This window comes from Palaemon carinicauda, chromosome 16 (genome assembly GCF_036898095.1).
Source record: "Palaemon carinicauda isolate YSFRI2023 chromosome 16, ASM3689809v2, whole genome shotgun sequence".
NCBI classification, from domain to species: domain Eukaryota; kingdom Metazoa; phylum Arthropoda; class Malacostraca; order Decapoda; family Palaemonidae; genus Palaemon; species Palaemon carinicauda.
This window is the reverse complement of record NC_090740.1, coordinates 31,830,145-31,855,015: the sequence shown is the minus strand read 5'-3', so window position 1 is coordinate 31,855,015 and position 24,871 is coordinate 31,830,145. Positions and strand designations below refer to the sequence as shown.

At 44.3% G+C, this 24,871-nt stretch overlaps 1 protein-coding gene across 6 annotated transcripts in view; it reads right to left on the bottom strand.

Annotated features, from left to right (window-relative positions):
- The window catches only part of LOC137655717 (rho GTPase-activating protein 18-like), a 451,738-nt gene that overhangs the window by 32,014 nt on the left and 394,853 nt on the right, over positions 1-24,871 (bottom strand). The window lies entirely within an intron of this gene.

The window sequence follows — 24,871 nt, the reverse complement described above, 5'->3', positions numbered from 1 at the left end:
CTATTATTTGATGCATACAAATATATGAGGGATACTTTGGTAAGTTGAAGAACTCTGACATGTATACATACAATTGTCTGGCGAAGGTGGACGCACTACATTCTAATAGACATTTATTACTAATAAATGACTAAAAGATGTTCAGTTAAACGAATGTAGTATGACAATGGGATTATACCTGTAACAAGTAGAGAGACTATATTTCCTTCTTGAAGGAAGAAATGATGAGTGCCACTCTCAGACTGAAGAAAATTATAAAACAAATTCTCTTCATAATTCCTGTACTGGTTACTTCTATCTGCACTGTGTACTTCGTATACCGGCACTAGTGCTATCTGTATAATTCCACACCTGGGATTTTGAACAGAGCCAGTGTTATTATGGTAACACTTAATTAAAAGAAGTCACACCTAAGAAGGGTGACCTCTTCTCCCTTTAATTGACAGTCCCAGTCAATTAGCTGTTCATCGTAGAATTAGACGGCAGGTTAAATATTCTACCTGGCGTCACCACATATTGCTTCAGAACATGGATTTGTCTAGCATAGTGTATGTAGAACACTCTGGATGATTCTCATCCGTTACATGTGCGAGGACATGTGAGGTCCCAAACCAAAAACTGTTTACTACAGTAATTAGGGGGCAGGTTTTAATACACTACCTGCCGCCACTACGAAGTGTTTCAGTTCATGCACTTGTTTTGCATAGTGTTTGTAAAACACTCTGGATGATTTCCATCCAGTGTATGAACGAAGGCGCTCAAAGTCCATTTACAGTACTGAAAGAAGTTCAGTGATGAAGCAATCTTTTTCGGATCATGACCTGCGGGAGTACTGTCTGGATCCGCTCCACGAATAAAGTAGGTGAGCTTTGCCCCTAGTTGTTTTATGGATAAATTTGATCCAGAAGTTTCTCCTTTAAAGAGCTGTCCTCCCCTGAAGTCTGAAGTTCTACGAAGATAGACCTTTAGACACTCTACAGGACATAGAGAGACATCTTCCTTCAGAGGGCAGATTCTCCAGGGACCCCACCTCCTAGTGGGTAGCTCGATTTTAGCGAGAAAGGATGGATCAGGAAATAGATTCAGTTCTCCCACTTCCGTGAACTGAATGTGACCCTCATCTCTGGATAGGGCCACTATTTCACTAACTCTAGCCCCGGAGGCGATAGCGAACAGAAAAATAACCTTTTGGGTTAGATCCTTAAGAGAACAATCTTCATTGTTCACAGATGAGGCATAATGTAAGACCTTCTCCAAAGACCAAGAGATGGGCTTTGGTGGTACCGCGGGCTTAAGCCTAGCACATGCCTTTGGAATCCTATTAAAGATTTCACTTTGCCAGATCCACTTGAAAGGCATATAGGAGAGGCCTAGTCAAGGCTGACTTGCACGTATTTATCGTATTGGCCGCTAAACCTTGGCTAAGAAGGTGGACAAAGAAGGAAAGACAGAAGTTTATTGAAATTTCTTTCGGTCGTTTTGCTTTGACAAACGCAACCCACTTTTTCCAGGAAGACTCATATTGTCTTCTAGTTGACTTGGCCTTGTATTCTTCTAAGAATTCTATATTGCCTTTTGAGATCCCAAACCTTTTTCTAACCGCTAGAGCGAGAAAATCATGAAATGAAGGGTTTGGGTTCTCTGTGATAAAACGAAGGCAGTTAATTTCTGAATCTTTGGAAATATACCTAGGGTCAGAGCTAGGACCAGCCTCATCTAGTCTATCAGCCCCACTAGAGGATCCTCGTATGGGGCTATATAGTGAGGTAGTTTCTTGAAGACGCTCGTGATGAAGAGGTCGAATTGCAGTTCCGGGACTTGTTCCCATCTGGGAGGGAATATGTCTGCGCCCATGGACCATTCCAACTCTATCGGTTTGTATCGAAATAGAGTATCCACCGTCACATCGTGGATCAGTTGTAAATGAACTGCTGGTAGGTGCCGTCCCTTTAAGAGAGGGATGGGTAACTTCACCAAGACTGAATGAGACGTTCAAATGTGACGTCTTATTATCGCTTCGGTGTCCCAGATCAGTCGTAGGGACCCTGATCTGTGTGGAGGGGGCTTCCCCACCCATGAAAGGACCAGCAGAGTCTTGGGACTTTCGTGCTCTAATTTCTGTTAGAGAAGCGATTAAAGAGGGAACGATCTCAGTCTTTTTTTATCTCTTCAAGCGTTTGATGCGTGTTTTCTCCAAGCTCTTAACGCATCTTTCCGGTGTGCCCTTAGCACCAGGTCTGTCACTATAGCGAACTGGGGAAAGTTTAGCGCTTTTTCCTGTTGGCGTTTTGGTATTCTGACTGAATACCTGAGTCTCTTGACAGACCTCACGAGCTCCTTTTATATTTCCAAAGGAGAGGAGAGTTGATGCGACTGAGGGCTTCGATGGTTTTTTAAACATCGAAACCCCTGAGCTGGAGAAAGTCGAGACTTCTAGAAGCCTATCTTGCATCCGTGATGTCCCAGGAACCGGGTCATCTCTTTGAATGCACATTGGCCGGACACTTCGGGTGCTGCCCACTCCAGCCTCTTGATCAGGTATATTAATACCTGAACTATTTCTAGGCTTGACTTTGACGTGACTAAGTTCGTCAATCCTTTGAAGATACTTAGGACTGTGAGTCCGACACGTATCTTTCCTAGGATGAATGTTACTCTCTGTAACATGAATTCTAGATAGGAGGAAGGGAGGTGGTTGACTGGAAGGTTCCGAAGGACACCTTTCAGGTCTGACAAGACTACGAACACCCCTAATTGGAACAAGGTCCATATGTTCAGAAGGATTAACATTCAGAACTTGCTGTTTTTTATGAACTTGTTGAGTGGCGACAAGTTCAGAATGATTCATTGATATCTTGAGTCCTTCTCGTGAACACAAAACAGCCTTCCCTGGAACTCGATGAGCTATAGTTTTCTTACCACTTGTATGCTCTATAGCTCTCAGGTATACTTCTCCAGGAGGGTTTTGAACTGTAGGAGAAGGTAAGGAAATGATGGTAGGGACATTTCTGTTTCCCATCAATGGCTCATCTTGAATAGGCTTTGGACCGAAGGATCGAAGGTCCTGCGATCCTGAGGGAAAGTTCCTCCTAGCCGAAGCGTCTTTATGCTTCAAGTAGTCAGTAGGCTTAGACTTTTGACCATCTGCCTGTAGCACCGTGGTCACTGGAATAGTGGGATGTTGTTGAGCAGCCCGGATATTTCCAGCATTTTCGATCTTCTTTTTAGGTTGGGGACCCACAACCACAGAAGATTTTCTCTTTGAAGGAATGCCCCATTTTTGGAGAAGACTTATGTTCTTCATGGTGGCGTTCTTAATTACTTCCTTAATGACCTCGTGTGGGAAGAGGTCTTTACCCCAGAAGTTGGAAGATATTAGCTTCCTTGTTTCGTGTTTCACTGTTGCATCAGCGAACACAAACTCTCTACATGCTCTCCTGGCCTTCATAAAGGCGTAAAGGTCCTTCACCAAGATAGCCATATGCATTTTGGCTATGACCTTGAGCATGTCTGGGGTACTTTCGTAGGTTGAACACAACTCTATGTAGTTTTGTAGAGAAAGGGATGTTGCAAGTCTCTCCTTTGACTCATGTTCATTACACAAGAGCAACTCAGACAATTTAGGGAGACATACCTTGAATTGTCGACTTGCGATGTCCTTGTCTAATTTTCCTACTGAAAATGTCAAATGGACTTCCTTCCAATCCTTTTCCTGTCCGGGAAAAGCTGGTGACAAAGGTTTACACTCATCGAGTGTGGGACATGGCTTACCCGCCTCTACCGCTTTGGCAACAGAAGTAAATGCCTTCCCCATAAAGGGGAATGAGAGTGAAGTAGGAGCAAGAAAGGAAGGGTGTCTGTTATTCAGTGAGAATACCTTTGACTCTGAATAACCCGCCTTTCTCAGACTACCTGAAAGGATAGTCTGTGCCTTATCAAGGTCGAGAATCAAGACCTCCTTTGGTTCCGCTCCTTTTCTTGACTTTGGTTCGTACTTCAGTCGAACCCAACAATTAGGGAAAGCATCAAAGCTTGGCCAAATTGAATTTTGTCCAAAGGAACAGCATCTATTTTCTCTGAGATGTAGAGATTGCCACTTGAAATCGGCATCTGCTCCGCAAACCTCCAGGGGATTGGTTATGGAGCATGTTGGTAGGTCTTGATTCAAGGGTCGTTTGACTGACCCCTGGGAAGCGACAAGAGAAGCTTTACGAGGCTCTATCTTGCGTTTTACTTCCTGCTTTTCGTTTTGTTTACGAAAGCTCTCTATTTGATTCTTCAGCTGGATACATAATTGTACCACATTATCCAATAGAGGGGTAGAAGACGAAGATGTCGACATCGATGGCTCTATAGCCGGCATAGGTGGAGGAAATTCCGACACAACATTTTCCTCTTCTACCCTGGGGCACTTCTTGCCCTTAATCCCAAAGGTTTTCTGGCCGTCAGGGGATGTAGTTGGCTCCTGAGGCACTACTGTACTGTTTCCTCACTTGCTTCCGGAAATAGTAGCTTACGCATCCTATCATTAGGTAGGAAAGGTCCCGGAGAGATCTTCTGAAAGCCTCTCACCCAGTTGCGTAATTTATATTGAGCTGTAACCCTAATCTCCGTAGACTTGGGATTTTCAAAACCTTCGGACATTAATGTCCGACATATATTGCAAACCTGTGGGTTCCAATAATGTAGGGATCCGGAAATAATATTGCAGGGGGCATGAAACCTGCAAGTATTATGACCGTAAAAATACTTACTCTTGGCCTTGCAGAGGACTGCAGCACAAGGTATCTAGTGTTCCTCCTGTAAAGAAAGGAAAACCAAATGAGTATACAATGGATTATCTCCTTGACAATCAACATGCAAATGTCCTTTACAATAGAGTAGCTTAGGATAGTAAGCTATAAAGGGATAGTAGGAGATACATACTTGTGTACCCCTGTGAGCAAATGCTGTTGCCTCCCCTCAGTATTAACTACATGGAGATTTCTCTATAGAGTAACTCCAAGTGGAAGGACTCTTACCCCTAGGGGTAGAGAAGTATCAAATCACTGTCCCAAAATAATGTTAATACTGTGGGGTCAGGATGACTGATTCTCGATCAGAATATTGAAGAAAACTATTCATTCAATATATGAACGGTACCAGCAGAATGCTCGTACAAGGGTACCCAAGGTATGTCAGAAAATACTACTGTATCATGGTACTGTAGTCTATACAGTATTGCAATTTACTGGCTACTGTACATCATGTATTGTAGTCTAGTCATTATGCTGCCTTCATAGTAGCATATGACAGTATGGTCCATCTAGCATGAAGCCAGCTGGACTAGGAAAATAAAGACATATATTTGTATATCCCACTCAGCCTATTTGCTGTAGTCTTCCTACTATATTAAAATACTGTATAGAGTTTCCTGATCAGGGAGACTCAAGGAAAAAGGTTCCACCCTTTAAGGGTTAGGAGTGTATTACTCCTGCCTTGAAGTGTTTAATATTGTAGGGTAATCCTAATACTGATTTCTAATCAGGATATTGAAGAAATCATATTAATTCAATATAGGATTGGGCTCAGCAAATGCCTGTGTTGGATATCCAAAATATATTGGAAATAACTACTAGTATAAACTATATAGTAGTTTTCTATCTGCAGTATATTCTATAATGCAGATATACTGGCTACCTGTATCAAATATACAGTAGTTCAGCTGGCATGTAGCAAGCATAGCTAGGTCCTGCCGGCATACCCGGCATGCTAGCTAGAGAGAGAGAGATAGCATGGAAAAAAAGGCTACTCCTTACTGTGAATGTATACAGTAATTAAGGATGTAAAAGTCTAATTTGACTGCCTTTTTCCAGAGAGAAGGTTCTAATAGAAGGGGAGAATGTACCATTCAGGCTTCCATGCAGCTACAGTACTATTGCCGACAAGGTACCGCCGATACACTGCCGGGCAGCAAGTCCAGCAGTACCAGTACAGTCGGCGTGCTGCCAACTGAGTCGGCACTATCTGTGCCGGCCTGCCCGGCAGTACCCCGGCAACAGGACCTGTAGCAGCAGTCCAAGGGAGGACAGAAGAACCTTGGGAACAGAAGGGACTTCCCTCTCACGGCCATCATGGTCGCCGGCAGCCATCTTGGCTGCCGGCTCGAGAGGGAGTCTGGCTGGCTCCGGCAACCTACCAGCAAAGGAAGGTTGCAAGATGCCAGCCTAAAGAAAGACAATGGCTCAGCCATCAAAAGAGGACAGCGGGGTAGGGAACAGGGTCTTGTAACGAGTGTGAAAGGAACTGGCAAAAATTGTCAATCCTACCACCTGTTAAAGAAACTCTGTTTCGGTATCAGCAGAATCCCAGGGAACAGGAAAGACTCAGTTCTCCAACCCAGAGATTGCCGACACAGTTAAAGGGATGGCGGCACCGCCACCTCCTCTCAACAAAGAAGAAACAGAGTTCCAGTGACACGTATCCAAAGCTAAAGAAAATTACTCTTCAGCCCAGAGTACTGTGGCATAGGACTAGTCTTTTAGTCGCAAGGAGAAGATGGTATCCTACCATAACTTCAAGTGCGGCTAATGAGGGCTAACCTCCATTGCCGGCCACCTAGCCGGCAGGGGAATGATGGTATCCTACAATCCATTCGCCCTGCCGGCAGGTCGCCGACATAAGACTAAATACTCTGAGATTCTGACTAAATCCCAAAACCCGATGGTATACCACAACCAACGGTTAAGGGAAGAGACAGGACAAACCCTAAGTTAGCCATGTCTGAATGAAATTCAAGACACGGCTATTAGGGTTGTAGCCTGAGGCTACACTCAGAGGGAAAGAGATTACCCTTAAGTCTCCGAAGAGACGTGTAATGTTTCATAACATTATAGGAGGTATCAGTCTCCACTGAATGAAAACAAAACACGAGGGTAACCGGGAAAAGTCTGAACGTATAGTAAAACGTCTAGGTAAGGTTACCTAGGCTATACGAGATCTCGGTTACCTAAATCACCGAAACTCTAACTATACGATCGACAGAGAAAAGAGGGAAACAAAAATTATGCACATTATCAAAACTTTTTAAGAGTAATTGCCTAAATAGCTAAATAATTAAAATAATTAAATAAAGCTATTAAAAACTGGAAGTTGTTCTGCTATCTAAATAACACATGCCTAACGAAAGACGGCGCCATGGTGCCTCCAGTAACTGGCCTAGCTCTTAAACACAATAAAATACTCTAATTTCATTGTGAAACAGGAGCTAAAATATACTCATAGTAAAGACCCGATACTCAACTTTCCAGAGGCGGAAGATGATGGAGAAAGCATAATAATAATCCTGTAAAATGATCGAAAAGTTAGATCACCAGGAAATATCACCGAGCGAGATCGCTACAAAAAAAGGAATGTCTGCCGTCGTGGGAATGGCGCTGTTGTATTCCCAATAGTATTACGAGAGCCTTTGGACGGCTCCCTTTTGCCACATCCTCCTCGAAGCCAAAACGCTGTTTGGGGTGCAGATTGCTAGCGGTCGAGGTAGCAAACCCTCGGGAAGCCAGAAGCAATGAAGTGCTTCTGGTGGGTGGAAGACTCCGCAAATTCCAGGATCGTTGGACCTTCGATCCCTGGGCACACATCATCGTCAAGAAGGGACTAGGCTGGAGCTGGACTCAACCACCCCCAACCTTCCAGCAATTCTTCCGACAGTCAACCCCCCTCCTGGAAGAATATGTCCTAGAACTCTTGAACAAGAAGGTGATAAGGAGGGTAAAGTCAACCAGGTTCCAAGGGAGACTATTTTGCGTCCCCAAGAAGGACTCCGACAAACTCAGAGTCATTCTAGACTTATCCCCCCTCAACAAATTCATCGCGAATAACAAGTTCAAGATGCTGACTCTTCAACAAATACGGACCCTCCTGCCTCAAGGGTCCTACACGGTCTCTATAGACCTGGCGGATGCCTACTGGCACGTTCCAATGAATCATCACGCTTCCTCCTACCTAGGATTTCGACTCCAAAGGAAAAGTTACGCTTTCAGGGCCATGCCCTTCGGGCTCAACGTGGCCCCACGGATCTTCACCAAGCTGGCAGACGCCATCGTTCAACAGCTCCGCCTTCGCGGCGTCCAGGTGATGGCCTACCTAGACGACTGGCTGATCTGGGCGACATCGCCCGAAGATTGTGTACGATCCTGCAACAAAGTCACCCAGTTCCTAGAACACCTGGGATTCAAGATAAACACCAAGAAATCTCGCCTCTCTCCAGCTCAGAAGTTCCAATGGTTAGGAATCCATTGGGATCTTCAGTCACACCGCCTTTCCATCCCACAGAAGAAAAGGAAGGAAATAGCAGGGTCTGTCAAAAAACTGCTGAAATCCAAAAGGATCTCAAGACGACAGCAGGAACAAGTTCTAGGCTCTCTACAGTTCGCCTCTGTGACAAACCCAGTGCTTCGCGCACAGCTAAAGGATGCCGCGGGAGTCTGGAGACGTTCTGCATCCATCGCTCGAAGAGACCTCAAGAGACGGCTCCCAAACAGACTTCGGTTACTCTTAAAGCCGTGGTCGGAAGCAAAGGCCCTGAAAAGGTCCATTCCTCTTCAACACCCACCTCCATCACTCAACATCCACACGGACGCTTCGCTGGAGGGTTGGGGAGGTCACTCCCACCAACAACAGGCTCAAGGGACATGGTCTCCCCTATTCAAGACGTTTCACATCAACATCTTGGAGGCCATGGCGGTCCTTCTCACTCTGAAGAAACTCTCTCCGCCTCCCTCGATCCACATCCGTCTGACTCTGGACAACTCGGTGGTAGTCAGATGTCTCAATCGCCAGGCCTCGAGATCGCCCCAGATAAATCAGGTACTTCTTCCGATCTTCCGTCTGGCAGAAAAGAAGAAATGGCACCTGTCTGCAGTTCACCTACAAGGATTCCGCAACGTGACGGCGGACGCTCTATCACGGATAAGCCCAATAGAGTCGGAATGGTCTCTAGACGCAAGATCATTCTCCTTCATCTCTCGCCAAGTCCCGGAACTTCAGATCGATCTCTTCGCAACGAGCGACAACAATCAACTTCCTCGTTATGTGGCCCCAAAGGACCCCAAGGCAGAAGCAGTGGACGCCATGTCACTGGATTGGAACAGATGGTCCAGGATATACCTGTTCCCTCCCACCAACCTTCTGCTGAAAGTCCTCTCCAAACTGAGAACCTTCAAAGGGACAGCGGCCTTAGTGGCTCCCAAGTGGCCCCGGAGCAATTGGTACCCCCTGGTTCTGGAGCTGCAGCCCAAGCTGATCCCCCTCCCGGGCCCAGTTCTCTCTCAGCAAGTACAGAAGTCGACTGTCTTTGCTTCATCACTGAAAGTCAGGGACCTTCATCTCATGATTTTCTCTCCCTAGCCGCGAAGAAAAGGTTTGGGATCTCGAAGAAAAGTCTAGACTTCCTCGAGGAATATAAGACCGAATCCACACGACGGCAATACGAATCATCCTGGAGAAAGTGGGTCTCGTTCGTCAAAGCAAAAAACCCTACGGAAATCACCATTGATTTTTGCATGTCCTTCTTCATTCACCTTCATGGACAAGGCTTAGCAGCCAACACGATTTCTACCTGCAAATCGGCTTTGACTAGACCACTACTGTACGCCTTCCAGATTGATCTGTCCAGCGACATCTTCAATAAACTACCAAAGGCATGCGCTCGACTACGCCCAGCACCTCCGCCAAAACCTATCTCCTGGTCCCTGGACAAGGTGCTCCATTTTGCCTCTAACTTGGACAACAATTCGTGCCCTCTCAAGGATCTGACTCAAAAAGTTATATTCCTTTTTGCTCTCGCCTCGGGTGCCCGAGTCAGCGAAATAGTGGCATTATCAAGAGACGAGGGTCATATCCTGTTCACAGATTCAGGAGAACTTACCCTCTTCCCTGATCCGACGTTTCTCGCAAAAAACAAATTACCCACCAAGAGATGGGGCCCCTGGAGAATCTGCCCCCTGAAGGAAGATGTCTCTCTATGTCCAGTAGAGAGTCTCAAGGTCTATCTTCGAAGAACTTTAGACTTTGGTGGAGGCCAACTCTTCAAAGGAGAAACATCGGGTAGCGACCTGTCACTGAAACAACTAAGAGCGAAAATCACCTACTTCATTCGCAGAGCGGATCCTGACAGTACACCCGCAGGTCACGATCCTAGAAAAGTCGCATCTTCTCTGAATTTCTTCCAGAGTATGGATTTCGAAAGCCTCAAGAGCTTCACAGGATGGAAATCTTCGCGTGTTTTCTTCAAGCACTACGCGAAGCAAGTGCATGAAGTCAAACATTTCGTGGTAGCCGCAGGTAGTGTTATGAAACCTGCAGTTTAACTCTGCATAGAACAGCGAGTTACTTGGGACTTTAACTCTACGGGTACCTGTGTTGACCCTCGTGTGATACATAGTGATTTCATGGACACTTAGTGTTTCTAATAGACTGTTCTTTCCAAGGTGAAATGTCATAGACTTCACATGAGTGCCACATGCCTAAGGGCATGATGTGTTTTTTCCTTTTTTAAAGACTGACGTTCCTCTGGAACTTGTGCTTTCTAAAAATTTGAAATTTCTTTCAGATTCAAGATTGAAGTCTTCTAATTTCTATGTACATTATTTATTATTGTAAATTAACTTTACATCCTTTATTGCATTTATTACTACTATAACCTGCAATTTATGAAATAAAATGTCTATTTTATTACTTGTGCGTCTCTCTTCGCTCCTATTTACACTATGAAATACATGAATGTCATAGTTTCATTTACCCCTTTCCTTTGAAATGAGAAGAATAATATGCTTTGTCTGTATTATATACTCACCTATGCTGTGTAATATTCCTAATTGAATACTTACCTACGCCATACCTTCGAGACCAGATTGTTCTCTAACCATGGAATATAGTGATTAACCATCACTCATCTACTGTTGAGAATGTTCCTACACGAATATTGACCATTCTGTCTTGTCTCCGAGTCCTTCACGAACTCTCCGCAGGGTGAGTAGCCCTTCGATGACCACTTTGAATTTTGGTATAACCCGTTGGGACTTCTCTGCCAGGGGGGGCAGGAAGCTGGATCCCCACGGAACCTCTACCGAGGTCACATCACATACCTCTATTCAAAGCCCTTGGCACTTACTCTAATAAGGGGAAATTTTCCACGATACATTGATTCTCTGGTACTCTTCCATCAGGACGTCATTGCTTGAGCCCAAAAAACGGATTTTGAGCGAAGCGAAAAATTTATTTTTGGGTGAGATAGCCATGACGTCCTGATGGACCCTCCCTGCTATTCTAGTCCAGCCTTTCAGGCCCCGCCCTGTCCTGCTGTATCATGGAGATTAGCAAGGAGCTGGCATCAGGATGAGGACGGACGTGACGTCATTTAGCAATGGCGCCCGTTTGTTTACGTTTCGAGTACCAAAAGTAGCCACGGACGAGTGTAACTGTGGAACAGCTCCCCAGTTATTCTCCACCTTTCCATATCGAAGTGTTAACTCTATATGGGGTGCAGATAGCTATGTGGCATGTTAATACATGCGTCCCCTGTTCATATACGATGTCTTAAAGGGAAACCTTTGGGATACTCGCACCAGAAGTAAGAATTCTGTGATAACCTGTGGTTTAATTCTCTGGGAATATCCTTGTAGTTAATATACCCAAGGAAGCTACCAAAAGGAACCGTTCTTCCATCAGGACGTCATGGCTATCTCACCCAAATATAGATTTTTCGCTTCGCTCAAAATCCGTTTTATATCCTTATTCGATGTTTCGATTATGGGAATAGTAACGGATCGGAAGAAAATCACTTGATTTGCCTCTCGCCCTCCGCCAGAGGAAATATAATGTCATCAGACTTTTTTTTTCTTAACTTTACGGTAAGTTGTACTAATCTCATAACTAATGATACAGACCACTAAAACACTTGATATCGTTACTCGGTGTTTCGATTATGGGAATGCTGTAATAAGATTACTCGGCAACATAATGAAAGGAAATCATTCAGTTTGTCAGCACGCTTCCGCCAAATACATGACGTCACAAGATACGTGACGTATACTCTACAAAGAATGATTCCGTCGGTCAAAATTAAAATAAAACAATTCAGTAAACTAACCTTCTGCATTTTATTTAACAATACCAAAACAACCACGAAGCAGTTAAATGCACAGTACTGTTACATACAGTAAATACAGTACGGTACAAGTCAGCTGATTTGATCAGCGCGTGAAAAGGTAAACATTACAGTACAGTACATAATGCAAATGGCCGCTTGTTTACGTAAGTTTCTACCAAAAAAAAAATGGGTAATGGAACAATAAAATAGCTTTCAGTACATTTATTTAAAAAGGAATTAATGTACAGTACTGTACTAATTGTACAGTACATTATATTTACTACGATTTTACTTCAAGTCAACTGATTCAGAAATGCAGTGTATATGTATGGCCGGTTGTGTGTGCAAGTTTCTATTATGTAGTGTGCAGTACAGGATAATAAAACAACATACTGTACTGAACTTTACAGTATTATACAGACTACTGTAATATGATAAAAGTAAAATATTTGTAATAACCTATTTTATATGAAATGGGGCTATTTGTTGACTTCTACGGCTGAAAATCGTAGACATCTGAGTTAGGTTACGCTTACTCTAGACCAAAATTTAACACTAACGACTTACGAACAATCCAGCTTACGAACAGACTCTCGGTCCCTATTGTGTTCGTAAGTTGGGGACTGCCTGTACATGCATTATGAAAATAATCCACGAAGTCGTGAATCCGCGATAGTCGAACCGCGCAGTAGCGAGGGCTCACTGTAATATTAGCTTGGATAGGGTAAGCTAGAGATAGGAAAGACACCTACATGTGTTTCCTGTCCAGCCCATTGCTATGACCTCCTCCGATATTGAACACTAAATTCTTAACGAATTTTAGGGGAAGATGATATCCTTTGATATAGAGTGTCTTTTTAACACAATCTTCTAGGTTCAATATTGGGGATTAAAAACAATAATGGTTAATATCCATTAATAGTAGAGAGAATCGCTCTCTTATATGTGATGGTCTCACAATAGGCTGCCCATGAAGCACCTTGTAGTTGGAAAAAACTTTTGGGCTACAGCACTGACTGTCGGCAGCATGCCGCCAGTCCTGACGGGCCTGCCGGCACATGCCGGGCTAGCCGGCATATGCCGGTCTATTCTGGGCTGTTGAAGGCAGTTACTGTCTTCAAAGTAATGGGCGGCAGGCCGCCGGCAGCGGCTCTGCTGGCCGGCATCCGAGGATCCTTCCATCAAGTAGGACCCGGCGGCAAATGTCCAGGTTATGGGTGGCCGGCAACTCAGTAGCCGGCAGTCGGTCCCAGTATGTCTATTTTCATTGGGTCGTCGATCAGCGACACCCACGGTAAGCGGCGGCAGAGCAACTGCCGGCCGGCAGACAGTCGACATGGCCCAGTAAAATGAAAGGCAGAGAAAAAGAGAGGATGGAGGAAGGCAAAGGCTCAGCCTTGCCGGCCTACATCTAGAATGAGGGTTCAAGTGGAAGGGGGAATTGTATTCGGGCTTCCACCCAACCATATCCCATCCACATGGGATATGGAAGGCAGTCTAAGGGAGGACTGAAGAACACTCTAAAGAATATGAGGGTACCTGCCGGCAGCCGGCTCGGCCAGCGGCAGACAGGGAACCTCAGGCCAGTTCTACAAATAATCCTTAGGGTCAAATGTAGAATGACGGCCAGGGAGAGTGATGGCTCATCCAACACGAAAGAGACAGAGGGGAGGGGGTAGATGTCCTATAAGTAAGGTAATGCCCGAAGGCACCACCCAACTTAAAGGATTCTGATCTCATGGAGTAACCTCAGGTAGGAGAAATCATTTCCCCAGGTTGGGTTAGTCAAGTGAGAGAGCAGCACATAGGACACAATCTCACAAGAGAACAGAATGTCGTACCAGAGACCTTAGGCAATGAAGAAGTCATTTCTTTGGTCTAAGATCTACCAGTACAGGACTGTCTGCTAGACCAAGGAAGGAGGGATTGTCATACAAAACCCTCCACGTATGGACTAGGGAGGTTTAGCCTCCTGTAAAGGCAGCTTAACCTGACATGGGAAATCATTTCACCAAGACAGTAAGATGCCTAACACAGCCTTATTACTCTGATGTCCCGTTCTAAACTCAAAACCGACTCAGTGGTTAGGAGAAAGAAAGCGAAACGCTTCAGTAAAACTTTGCCAGAACACGGTTCACAGCAAAGCAAACTGAGGATAGCCTAGGCTAATCAGAGGGAAGGGGGATTGCTCTTAAATCACCTAGGAGATTAGTATCGACATAAAAGGTTTAGGAGGTGTCAGTCTCCCCTTAAAAGACAATATAAGAGCAATGGGGACATGTATGAAAGTATACTAAAGCCCCTAGGCTAGTAGCCTAGGAGCATTGAGAATCGTTCACCGAAACTCTCTTGTATACTATCTTGGAAGAGGAAAATTTAAAGCAGTAATATCTTAAATGTATAAAATATTGCCTGAGTTTCAATAAAACTTTACCAGGAAGGTTATATCATGCATGAAGTTTGTAGGTGCCTAGGCTAGGAAGCCGAGCACTCGTGAGGCTCGATCATAAATAGCCAAATCCACAACAACAATGACATAATATAAGAATCCCTAGCTAAAATTTCTAAATAGCTAAAGTTATTAAAGCAAATAATGCCGGGAAAAGGTCGTTCTGGCTAACTAAATGTACAGAAAGAACGACCGCGTCCATGACGCCATCCGGCTGGCAACAGCTCTTGTTACGTTAATTATGATCTCAATCGAAAAGCAAAACTGGCAAGAGCTTACATTTACACAATTCAAAGATATTACTTAACTTTCCAGAAGCTGATGAGGCTGGTGAAGACATCATAGCGACAAATAACTCTAAAATAGCGAGAGATAACACGGGATAACACCGGTCAACGAAGCTTCAAGAGAAAGAATGGCTTGGTGGCGCCGCGCGGTGGCGATTTGGCGCACTATTTACAGTACGGTAGGAGCGTCACCACTTTTCCCCTCGAAGCGAAAGCGCTATTAGGGGTGTAGATAGCTATGAGACGTGTCAAGAATACGTCCTCTGATATTACGCGATATCCCTTTTAAAATTTTAAGGGATATTCGCTCCAGGAGTTAGAATTCTGGATACCTTTGGTAAATTCTCTGGGATATATCACTGTAGTCAAATATACTGTACCTAGGAAGCTACTAATGAAGGAACTTCCATCACGACGACATGGCCTGAGCCCAAAAAAGAAACAATTTCTCCTGTGATATCTTTAAAAAATATACAAAGCTCTAAGAACTTAATTTTAATCCAAAAAATCATAGTGCCTCAAAGAACCTCTTTGGAAACACTTCCTTTGAAGGAATCACTTAGCAGTCTACCAACTAAACAGGTAAGAAACGCAAATTTGGGAGAAACACTTTGACCAACTACTCTTGAAACTTGACATAGATATATATACCTTATCTTGCCAGCATAGCCAACCTTTTTAACTTGCTTTCACTAACTCTAAATGTAGCAAGGATGAAATAGCTATGAGTAAAATACACTATTTCAGACACTAACTGCAGAAATATTTCGTAGTACAGTACACTACAATACAGTACTGTATTCATCTAGTGACAATTTTTGGGCTCAAGCCATGTCGTCCTGATGGAAGTTCCTTTAAGAGTAGCTTCCTGGGGTATATTTAACTACAGTGATATTCCCAGAGAATTTTACCTTAAGGTCTCCAGAATTCTAACTCCTGACGTAAATATCCCTAACTTTTCCTTTTAGGGATATCGCATAATATCAGAGGACGTGTTCTTGACACGCCACATAGCTATCTTCACCCCGAATAGCATTTACGCTTCGAGGGGGAAAAGTGGCAAGAAAACGAAGGGGAACCGTTAATAAGGTACCTCTCCTCCACTACTGTTTTCAGCATCTAGATGACGTCATATCCGCCCGCCATCTTTATTCCTTTTATCGTAGTGCCATTACTCGGTGATTTTCCTATGCTCTCTCGTTATTTCGGAAGATTTTGGATTTAATCGTGCTTTCTCCAGCCTCATCTGCCTCTGGAAAGTTGAGTATTGATCTTTACATTGTATAAATGTAAGCTCTTGCCTTATTTTAATATGAATTAAAGTTGAATTAACGTTGCAAGAGCTGTTGCCTAAGCCGGAGGAGTTATGGGCGCTGTTGTTCGTAACGCACGAGTCATTTAGTTAGCCAGAACGACCTTCCCAGTTTTAATAGCTTAAATATCTTTAGCTATTTAGCCTTCATTGCTAGGAATTCTTTAAATTATGCCGATAGTATTTATATTAGCTTCGGCGATTTAGGTAACTGTACCTTGTTTACGCTAGGCTTCCTAGCCTAGGCGTTCAGTTTATAGTATTTTCATGCATATAATAGACTTTTCTAGTGTTATAATTTTAATGAAGCCTTAGGCGAATTTTATACATGTAAGATATATTGATTGCATAATATATTTCCTCTTCCAAGATAGTATACGAGAGAGCTTCGGTGATTTAGGTAATCGATTCTCACTGCCACTAGGCTACTAGCCTAGTAGCTTTAGTATACTTTCATACATGTTCCCCGATTGCCCTTATGTATCGTTTTTATTAATTCAGGCGGAGATAGATATCTCCTAGACTATTGATAAGACGATACTTGTCTCCTACAGAGACTAAGGGTAATCTCTCCTTCCCTCTGAGTTAGCCTAGGCTATAACCCTAGTCTATCGTGCCTTGAGTTGACTAGGCTAGGGTTTTCTGTCCTTTCCCTGTAACTGCAGAGGCAGGTTTTTGGTTTTTTGTCAGAACTTCAGAATATTTAGTCTGATGACGGTAGCTGGTTGACAGGGTGAATAGCATTCCCCTGCTGGACTAGGCTGCCGGCATAGGGGCTAGACCTCCCTAGACCACACCTGAAGGCTTTATATGATATGATACCTTCTCCCTGTGGTCTAGCTGACTAGTCCTGTGCCGTTGGACCCTAGGCTGAAGAATAGCATTCTTCTACTGCCTAGGCGACACCGGCACTAGAACTCTGTTCTTCTATTGTTTAGGGGTGGCGGCGAGGGTGCTGCCAGCCCCTTCACTGTATTAGCCGACCCTAAGCTCGAGAATAGAATTCTCCTGCCACCTGGGTTGGCTTTAATACTAGAACAGAGTTTCGTTAGGTGAGGTAGGACCGGCAACCCTGTCGGCTCCTCCCACACCCTATAGGACCCTCACCCCTCCCCATTCTGTCCTTTGGTGATGGCCTAGCCATCACAAACTCTTGGCCTTCGTCCTACAATCGAGCCGACTGCCGGCAGGTTGTAGGGCTGGCTCGGGCTTCTGTCTGTAGTGGCACAGGCACTCAGCTCTCCCTTACGGACATAGTGCTCCAGGTGAGTTGGGCCGGCTGTGCCGGCTGCCAGCAGAAGATCACTTTACTGTAGAGTGTTCTTCAGTCCTCTCTTGGACTGCCATTCATAAACTGTGCTGGCAGAGACTGGCAATAGTTGTGGATGGGTGGAAGCCTGAATGACACATTCTCCCCTTCCATTTGAACCCTCATTCTGGAAGAATGCAGTAAGGCAGAGCTCTTACACCATCCTTCGATCCATGCTTTCTCTCTGTATTAGCTGGTACCACTGGGTTCTAACCTTCCGGCAGCTCTAGCTACCTGCCGACAGCCGGAGAGGTTGCCGACCGCTGTGTATAAATATCTAATCACCGGCTGGCATAGAATGCTGACAGCCGGCGATCCACCGACAGCTGGCAGTCTTCCGGCAGCAGGCGAACTGCCGGCCAATACCACAGCCGACAATATATCGACTGAACTGTACCCTGGTGCTAGCCTGCCAGCATATATGACTATACAGTAGCCAGTATATTTGCAATATAGATCATACTGCAAACAGAAAACTACAGTATAGATTGTACAGTAGCCAAAATTTTCCAACATACCCTGTGTTGTCATGCGCAGCCTATTGTTGAGACCATATACAGTAATATAAAGAAAGTAAGTTCCTTCTATATACTAATTAGTGATCACTGATAACAATCCCCAATCTGGAAGTTAGTGTTAAGTTACACTTACCTATCCTTACAGGATAGAAATCTTCCGATGGGTTTTCCAAAATAGAATGACCCATGGTTTTAATTTTGAGGGAGGTCACAGCAATTGGCTGGGCAGGAAACACATGTATGTGTCTTTCATACATGTATGTGTCTTTCCTATTTCATTTCTAGCTTATCTATCCTAAGCTACATGCAAAAGACAAAATATTTATTATAATATTTGTATACTTTATCCTGTGAGATGAATCACCGTATACTCATTTTATTTTCCTCTCTTTACAGGAGGACCAACCCAAGTGTAAGAGCGTCTTCAGCAATGTGCGGAGTAAGAGCTTCTGCGGCCATGAGGTGTGCAGGACGCACTCACGCTGTTCCATCACCAAGGGAACTCTGTAGTATTGGGACCCCCAGGTATGTAACGTCTGTAAAACCTTGGTTACTGAGGCTTTCGATGAACCCCAGTCAGCGGAGACAAGGGATGCAGCATGGGAGAAGATGCGTAAACGGGTCCGCGGTTTTCAAAAGAACACCATGGGGCCTAACCTTCCAAGTGAGAAGATGCGGGCCTATCTTTTCCCCGGGGCATCTAAAGATGCTGTTATACCACAGCCTCACCCAGAGATCCCTTGCGTCCAGATACCAGTAGAGTCTGACGTCTTGGACACGATGAAGGACATCCAACTTGACGACAGGATGTCAGAAGTGTCAGAGGACACTGAAAATGACCTTCTTGCAGGAGGTCAGGAAGAGGAGTCGACTATGGCTCCTGATACCGAGGAGTAAGAAGTCGAGACAGTCTCAGTCTCATCGGTTCCTGCCCCAAAACCAGTTCCCTCGACATCGTCTGCTCCCCCATCTGACGACATAGGGAAGACTTTGTCTTCCATTATGATGTTGGTGCAGCAGATAAAAAAGCAGAATGCTGAAAAGGAAGCTGCGTTGAGGTTGGAAATACACCAACTTGCAGCATCCCGTGGGTCTCACAGGAGACTCAATGTGAAGGAACTTCCTTCCTGTTCAGATGTGAATCTATGGAGGCATGCAGAGTACATGCCCATGACAACTGGGAAGATTTACATTTCCGAGAAGCTGGGATCAGTCCCCATTGAAGATGTGGAATTCTGGCCCAGCTTGGAGGCTTATCCAGACTGTTTCGTCCATCTGAAGGCAGAGCCAGCATCAAAGGAAGAGACGGAGCCAAAAGAGGTCATATTTTTTTACCATGCCAAAGCACAGACTTTGCTGACAAGCACCTTGAAGGAAAGGGCCTTCACTAACTCAAAGGTGCCGGCTCTGAGCAAAAAACAACCATCCTTCGTTGCTTCATCTTCCCGGGCCTTCCCCTTTATGGAGAAAGGGTACAAGGCAGCTTTAAAGGCGATAGAAGCTTGCCCTACACTCGACGAGTGTAAACCGTTATCCCTAGCTTTGCCTATGGACCAGAAGGACTGGAAGGACATACATCTTACTTTCTCAGTCGGGAAGTTGGAAGCAGATATTGCTGGAGGTCAGTTCCGCGAGGACCTCCCCAAGTTGTCCGAGTTTCTCCTGCGCAGGGAGCAGGAGACTAAAGAAAGACTTGCCGCCTCTATGTCTCTCCAGACTATCTTGGAGACAATGGCAAGCGATCCCCAGAACCCAGATATGTTTATGGTTGTGACCAAAACACATCTGGCAACTGTGACCAAAGACCTGTATGGCTTCATTAAAGCCAGAAGGGCTTGTAGGGAGTTCATGTTCGCCTCGGCTGAGGTGAGACACGAACCTAGGAAGCTAATATCATCTGAAGAGGAAGTCTTCCCCCGATGAGGGTCCCCAATCTAAGCGGCGGAAGACAAAGAGGCCAAGGGTGCCCTCTCGCCCTGCCAGACAACAAAGGCAACAACAACTTGTGCCAAAGGTGGTAGCACAACCTCCAACTACCTACCAGTTGGTACCCCCAGCAAATGGCGACACAGTCACCAGCCTTTACTCCAGCCTTTGAGAGGCAGTCTACTACCTTTCGGCCGAAAGCCAGGGGAACATTTAGAGGTTCCTCTAGACGCCCCTCAAAAGGCAGAGGCAATAGAGGAGGATGCGGTCAAGGAGGCAAGTCCTCCGGTCAACAGCAAAAGTGAGATGCTTCAGGTAGGAGGAAGACTTTCCTCATTTCGGGATCACTGGACCTTCGATCCCTGGGCCCACAGCCTAATCAAGAACAGACTGGGTTGGAGCTGGAACGTAGCTCCACCATCTTTCCCTCAATTCTTCCAACACTCCACTCCCGTTCTGGAAGAGTATATCCGAAAACTCTTGAGCAAAAGAGTAATAAAGAGGGCAAAGTCCATCAAATTCCAAGGAAGACTGTTTTGTGTTCCCAAGAAGGACTCAGACAAAATCAGAGTCATTCTGGACTTGTTGCCACTCAACACGTTCATAGTAAACTACAAGTTCAGGATGTTAACCCTTCAACACATAAGGACGCTGTTGCCCAAGAAGGCATACACAGTCTCCATAGACATGGCAGATGCCTATTGGCATATCCCAATCAATCGCCAAATTTCCTCCTACCTAGGATTCAGGCTGCAGAAGAAACAATACGTCTTCAGAGCCATACCCTTCGGGCTAAACATAGCCCCAAGGATCTTCATGAAGCTTGCAAATGCAGTCGTTCATCAACTACGCTTAAAAGGTGTTCAGGTAGTGGCCTATCTGGACGATTGGCTGGTGTGGGCAGCATCCGAGACGTAATGCATGCAAGCCTCCAAAGAAGTGATCCAGTTCCTGGAACATCTGGGATTCAAGATCAATGTCAAAAAGTCTCGACTATCTCCAGCTCAAAAGTTTCAATGGCTTGGAATTCACTGGAACTTACAGTCACACTGCCTCTCCATTCCGTTAAAGAAGAGGAGAGAGATAGCGGGATCTGTCAAGAGACTTCTGAAATCCGATCGGATATCAAGACACCAACAGGAGAGTGTGCTGTGCTCCCTTTAGTTCGCATCAGTGACAGACCGAGTGCTAAGAGCACAATTAAAGGATGCAACAGGAGTCTGGAGAAGATACGCATCAAACGCTCGAAGAGATCTAAGAAGACCAATACCGACTCGTCTACGATCACTTCTCAAGCTGTGGTCGAAGGCCAAGCACCTGAGGAAATCGGTGCTCTTACAACCACCTCCACCTTCAGTCATCATCCACACAGATGCATCAAAGGAAGGATGGGGAGGTCACTCTCACCAACGGAAAGCCCAAGGGACTTGGTCCTCTCTATTCAAGACCTTCCACATCAATATTCTGGAAGTCATGGCAATTTCCCTTACACTGAAGAAATTGGCTCCTTGCTGCTTGACCCACATAAGACTGGTTCTAGACAGTGAGGTGATAATGAAATGTCTGAATCGACAAGGCTTGAGATCGCCCCAAATCAACCAAGTGATGTTGGCCATCTTCCGTTTGGCGGTAAAGAAGAGATGGCACTTATCAGCAGTTCACCTCCAAGGGTTCCGCAATGTGACGGCGGACGCTCTATCCAGGTTCACGCTGATAGAGTCAGAGTGGTCCCTAGACGCAGGATCATTCTCCTTCATCTTACGTTAAGTCCTAGAACTGCAAATCGACCTCTTCGCGACGAGCGACAACAAGAAACTACCTCGTTACGTGGCCCCATACGAGGACCCTCGATTGGAAAAGATGGTCCAAGATTTACCTGTTCCCTCCACCCAATCTTCTGTTGAAAGTCCTCAACAAACTGAGATCCTTTCAGGGAACGGCAGCTATAGTGGCTCACAAGTGGCCGAACAGCATCTGGTTCCCTCTAGTTTATGGAACTGCGGCTGAGACTGGTCCCGTTGTCGGACCCAGTTCTGACAGAACAAGTGCAGAAGTCGACTGTGTTCGCTTCATCACAGAAAACCCGAAACCTTCATCTCATGATTTTTTCTCCTTAGCAGTTAAGAAAAGATTCGGGATTTCGAGAGACAGTATAAACTTCTTAGAAGAATATAAGTCAAAATCTACCAGAAGACAATATGAGTCGTCTTGGAAGAAATGGGTTGCATTTGTCAAGGCTAAGAAGCCAAAAGAAATCTCAACAGATTTCTGTTTATCCTTCTTTATTCATCTTCATGAACAAGGTTTAACAGTCAACACGATATCAACGTGTAAATCTGCCTTGACTAGACCCTTACTGTATGCCTTCCTGGTAGACTTCTCTAACAAAATCTTTAACAAGATTCCTAAGGCCTGTGCTAGACTTAGGCCTGCATCATCCCCGAGGCCCATCTCATGGTCCTTGGATTAAGTTCTTCACTTTGCATCAACACTGAACAATGAGAACTGCTCTCTGAAAGATTTGACCCAAAAAGTTATATTCCTATTTGCACTAGCCTCGGGGGCCAGAGTTAGTGAAATAGTGGCCCTTTCTAGAGATGAGGGCCATATTCAGTTCACAGAAAGGGGAGAACTGAATCTTTTTCCTGACCCAACGTTTTTCGCTAAGAACGAGCTACCCACCAAAAGGTGGGGCCCTGGAAAATCTGCCCTCTGAAGGAAGATGTCTCTCTATGTCCAGTGGAGTGCCTAAAGGTCTATCTTCATAGAACTTCAGACTTTGGGGGAGGACAGCTCTTTAAAGGAGAAACATCAGGCTCAAATTTGTCTCTAAAACAACTAAGGGCGAAGATCACCTACTTCATTCGCAGAGCGGATCCGGATAGTACACCCGCAGGTCACGATCCGAGAAAAATTGCTTCGTCTCTGAATTTTTTTCCAATATATGGATTTCGAGCATCTTCGCTCGTATACTGGATGGAAGTCATCCAGAGTGTTTTTCAAACATTACGTGAAGCAAGTACAAGAGATCAAGAGGTTTGTGGTGGCAGTAGGTAGTGTACTAAAACCTGTCGCTTAATGCTGCGAGGAAAAGTGAATCAATTGGGACTGTTATGTGCAGGGTGTGCGTGTTGACTCTTTACGGTACAACATGTTAAGTGAAATGTCACCATGGTGACATTACGGACTGTTCCAAATAATACAGGTGAAAGAAGCATAAAGAATAGCACGTGTGCCGTGTGTCCTTTACACAAGAGTGAACAGACAGTAATGACAGAAATTTAGAATAGAAAATTTCTGAATTTTCATTTTAGTGGCATAAAATGGTTTCTTTTCAGATGAAACTAGTATTTCTGGCATTACCAGTATATTTATGCTTAATACTTCACAAACATTTCATATCATTCTATAAAATGTAGACTGATTTACATATTTTATTGATTGTCAATAAAAAAACTATTTGAAATTTGCATCTTATTCGCCTCAAATTCAGATAAATAAAAATGTGTTAGAGCATTATTATGATCACCCTTTTATTTTGCATATTAATGAAAGAACAACTGTAGAAATTTGTTCCTACAGTTAACAAACCTTCTTTATGTGTGTACATACCTAGTTTTTACACAGATAGATACTTGTCTGTCTTTGCATACAACTGACTCGGGATGCCTTAGATGGGATGCTGACTTATACAAACAATTGTTTCTACATGGATACAAACCTGTCTGTCTTTGCATACAGTTAGCTCTGTATGCCCAGGGGAGGTGTCAGTTACTCATACAGTACATACATTTGTTCGTTTTCAAATACAAACTCTAATTGGGAAGGTATACGATGAGACTGGTATACCTGTTTGGTTGCTAGGCTATTCATATGAAATATGCAATCCTCGAGACTTTTTCCAGAGTCTGGCATGACTTCCCTGTAGGGGGCAGGAAGCACTAACATGGTTCATGATTAGAAGAAATGATGTATAACGGTAACATTATATGTCTCTAGGTCTGAGTGACCAAGGAAATTCTGTCTTGAGGTTAAGGCACAAATAAAAAATCCACAGATACATTAATGCTCTGGTAAACTTCCATCAGGATGACATGGCCTGAGCCTAAAAAACGGATTTTGAGGGAAGCGAAAAATCTATTTTTGGGCGAGATAGCCATGTCGTCCTGATGGACCCGCCTTCCTTTTATTAAAAAAGGGCTGAAAGGATCCCTCCCGAAAGTACTGTATCTGTAGCACCTCACTAACGCTACAAGAAATAAAGATGGTGGGCGGATATGACGTCATCTAGATACTCAAAACAGTAGTGGAGGAGAGGTACCTTATTAACGGCCCCCCTTCGTTTTCTTGCCACTTTTCCCCCTCGAAGCGTAAACGCTATTTGGGGTGAAGATAGCTATGTGGCGTGTCATGAATACGTCCTCTGATATTATGCGATATCCCTAAAAGGAAAAGTTAGGGATATTTGTGCCAGGAGTTAGAATTCTGGAGACCTTAAGGCAAAATTCTCTGGGAATATCACTGTAGTCAAATATACCCTAGGAAGCTACTCTTAAAGGAAATCCCATCAGGACAACATGGCTATCTCACCCAAAAATAGATTTTTCGCTTCGCTCAAAATCCGTTTTTTCATTTGAAGAACTGGTGTGATGGTAACAATGCTGAAATTACTAAATGAAAAATAAGGAGTGAGAAAAAAAAAACTGAATTCTAAAAAGTATACTGTACAGTGATATGGTTCTAGCCGAATGCGAGAATGTGGAACCACATACAGTATCATTTTTTAAGAAAGCCTTTATGTAAAAAGTTTTTTAAATGATAACATGAAAGGCACACATTTACAACTAAAGCTGATGAACTGTAAATGAAAATGGTAGTATATTATTACAAAATAAAAATACTGTACACGTTACACCAAGCCACACCGAAAGAAGGCA